Source organism: Bactrocera latifrons, unplaced genomic scaffold, assembly GCF_001853355.1.
Source record: "Bactrocera latifrons isolate USDA-ARS-PBARC rearing strain unplaced genomic scaffold, ASM185335v1 scaffold_522, whole genome shotgun sequence".
In the NCBI taxonomy this organism is placed as follows: domain Eukaryota; kingdom Metazoa; phylum Arthropoda; class Insecta; order Diptera; family Tephritidae; genus Bactrocera; species Bactrocera latifrons.
The window spans coordinates 31,593-35,541 of NW_017537182.1; positions in this window are offsets into that span (position 1 = coordinate 31,593).

The following is a 3,949-nucleotide window of genomic DNA, read 5'->3' on the forward strand; positions in this document are numbered from 1 at the left end:
ACTGGCGATGTGTCGTTTTTCTTGTTCCCTTTTATGAGATTGAGTAACGTCATTTGCCTTTTTGCGGCGCAAGGCAAGAATCTGCGACAAAAGTTTACCATACCGAGAAAGCGTCGCAAATCACATGCTCTCGAAGGTAGGTTGAAATTTTGAATAGCCCGTACTCGTTCTTCTGGGGGCGAAATTCCACTGCTGTTTATTTTGAAACCTAAAAATTTAACTTGCGGCTGACCTAGTATGCACTTCGAACGGTTGATAACAAGGCCGTATTCGCGTAGCTTTTTAAATACTAACTGTAGATGATGACGATGTTGATCCATATCATTCGATGATATCAAAATATCGTCGAGGTATGACCAGGCGAAGTCGTATTCAAGGAAGATATGATCCATGAATCTTTGAAACGTTTGACTGGCATTCCTTAAACCAAAGCATATAAACGGAAATTCAAACATGCCGAATGACGTTGTATATGCAGTCTTTAGTATGTCGTTCGGCTCCACAGGAATCTGGTGGTAGGCCTGACGCAGATCAAGTGTGGAAAAAATTTTGCAGCCGTGCAAGAAATGAGTAAAATCGTGCAGATGTGGCAGGGGATACCTGGCAGGTTCGGTGACGACCTTTAGTCGCCTGAAATCTCCAAAAGGCCTCCACTCGCCGTTTTTCTTCTTTGTCATGACAGATGCCTGCGTTCAGCAAAAGTTGTATCTCGGTTTTTGCGGCTTTTAAATTCTCGGGAGATAAGCGTCTCGGTTTAGAGAAGACTGGTGGTCCTTTGGTGACGATATGATGCATGACAAAGTGTTGTGGTTTTTTTACTGAAAAGTTTTGCATCGTGATGTCTTCGAATTCCCTCAATAAATCCTGGAACGGCTGATAATTTTTAGTGTAAGATAAATTGGAAACTACCTTTTTATTTGTTGATATTAAACACAGTCTGCTGATGTTTGTGACGTCGTTGTCGTAGGTTGACCGCTAAGTTGAAATGCGATAGAAAATCCGCTCCGATGATGGCTTGTGACACGTCGGCAAGGATGAAGTTCCAGGAATATTGGCGACGTAGACCCAGATTGAGGAACATAGTTTTTTCGCCGTAAGTTTTTATAGTGGATCTGTTTGCTGCGTAGAGGTAATTGTTTTTCTCCGGGCATCTACGTTGTTGTTGCGTCGGTGGAATTACGCTAATTTCCGCTCCCGTGTCGATGAGAAAGTTTATGGCGGATTTTTTGTCTCGAACGATTAAGCGGCGGTTTTTATTGTTGAGCCTGTCGTCGACCGCCATTGACGACAGACTAGTTAGTTTAACTTTTTTGCGCAAGGGCTACGACATTTTTTGGCATCGTTRCAAAATTTGTGGTGGTAACAGCACAAACCATTCGAATTGTTGTTTTGCATACCGGAACGTGACGGAGGACGGTTTCTGCTGCGACTTCTAGACCGACGATTTATGTTCGCCTTAATTGAGGCTATCCCTTTTKTGATTTCGGCTAACTGCTGCTGGATGTCTGATTGGTTGCGTGTTGCTTTGTTCAGAGTTTCGATCGCGTGTACGTGTGGGGTGTCGCTAACCTCACATAATTTGTCCGCGAGCAGGGCAACTTTATCGAGCGGTTCGTTGCTGATAGAAATGATTAGTCTCATGTTGGAAGATAACCGACTCATCCAAATTTACTTTAATATATTATCGTTGACCTCGCTGCCGGCTAAACTTCGAATTTCGCGCAAGAGCTGCGATGGACGCATATCACCAAGCTCTTGTTCTTGCAGTAGCTTTTTTACACGTTTTTGTTCCGAGTCCGCGAATTGCGTTAGTATTAGATTTTTTAGCGTGGAATACAAATCACTGTTCGGTGGATTGAGAATTATGTCGCTTATTTGGGCTAGCACGTTGCTTTCGGTTGCGGCCACGATGGTGTGGTACTTCGTTTTGTCGCTCGTTATATCTGCCGCAATGAACTGCGACTCGACGTGTGCAATCCACAGTTCTGGCTTTGCGTGCCAGAATGGTGGGATCCTGATGGAAACTTTTGCCACTTCCACGTTGCGGGTCTGGACGTCCTCTGCCCATTGGCCCCGGGGCTGCAAATTTTCTGTTACCTGTGTTGTCTCTTCTTCTTCCGTCATTTTACTTTTTGTCGGGGTCACCAATATGTGGGATGTCCACAATAATGTTTTATTTATTTACATATAAAACTGATACAAAGGTTTTTAAAATGTCTAATTTCAGAGTATCCTATTCTTAAGGTATCCGATTTTTCGAAAAAAATCATTCTAACCACAGACGCTAGAAACTTGCTTTGGGGGCAGTGCTCTCGCAAGACGGACATCCAATCAGTTACATTAGTCGAGCTCTTAACGATCACGAAATCAATTACAGCACAATTGCAAAGGAACTATTGGCAATTTTATGGGCTACAAAAACTTTTCGTCACTACCTACTGGGAAGACACTTTGAAATATCTAGTGATCACCAGACTCTATCCTGGTTATACCGCATGAAAGAGCCAAATTCGAAGCTAACCCGATGGAGGGTCAAACTGTCCGAGTACGATTTTGACATAAGAACATAAAAGGAACAGAAAACCATGTGGCAGACGCTTTGTCTCGAGTAAAATTGGATAAGTAATATTTTCTAAAGGCTCACCAAAAAAGAGGAAGAAAAAGCTAAGGAGTACTGGATTAACTATTTTAGAGTCAAGAGYAGCGCGTTGCATATTGAAAGCGACGCAGATTTCGAAATCATTCAAACCGCACACAGGAAGATCATAAACAAGAATTATACAAAAAGTCTTCGCAGCCTGATTTTGTTGAAAAACGTAACTACTTACGCAGAACTCAAGGAGCTGGTCCTGACTACTCATGAAAAACTTCTACACCCCGGAATTCAGAATATCTCTAAACTTCTCGGTGAAACTTACTATTTCCCTAACAACCAATTACTTATCCAAAACATTATAAATTAATGCCACATTTGCAATTTAGCAAAGACAGAACACCGTAACACAAACATGCCAATGAAGACTACACCTAAACCAGAACATTGCCGCGATAAATTCAGATAGATATTAATTCATCCGAAGGCAAACATTATTTGAGCTGCATGGACATTTATTCGAAGTTCGCTACGTTGGAGCAGATAAAGACGAAGGACTGGATGGAATTTAAAAATGCACTTATGCGTATATTTAAATAAGTGGGCAAGCTTAGACTATTGAAGGCAGACAGATACGGCGCATTCTGCAGCTTGGCACCTAAGCGATGGCTTCAGAGTGAGGAAGTTGATTTACAGCTCAACACGAAAAAGATAGGGATAGCGGACATAGAAAGGCTACATAAATCAATTAATGAAAAGGTTCGCATAATTAATACATCTGATTATAACGAAGCCAAGTTGAGCAAGATGAAAACAATTATTTACATATACAATCACAAAACCAAACATGACACCACTTTACGAACCCCGGCACACATATTTCTTTACGCTGGACACCCAATACTTGACAAAACAAAGAAAATAAGATAAACAAAATTAACATTGACAGACAATAATATGAAGTTAACACCAGATGCAGAAGGGGTACCCTACAGAGAGGCAAATTAGAAAATCCATTTAAACTAAGCAAAAGTGTAGAACAAACAGATTACTTTGAAGAAAAGCTGCGTGGCCGTTACCAGGCACCACAAATCAAATTTTTATACAATAGACTACGACTACACCACAAGAGCAGAGAGAAACGTAGACTTTTTAAAATAATGGGCTCATCCTTGAAATACCTTTTTTAAGACTTGGAAGGCGCCATACAACTAATAAACACTGGAATGCATTCCATGGAAAACACTATAAATATTCAGAACCAAATTAAGGCCCTTTTATACGAACTCATGCAATTTTTGTCATACATAGAAGACAAAGAAATGAGAATGCAACTCTCTAGACAGGACTGTTTAA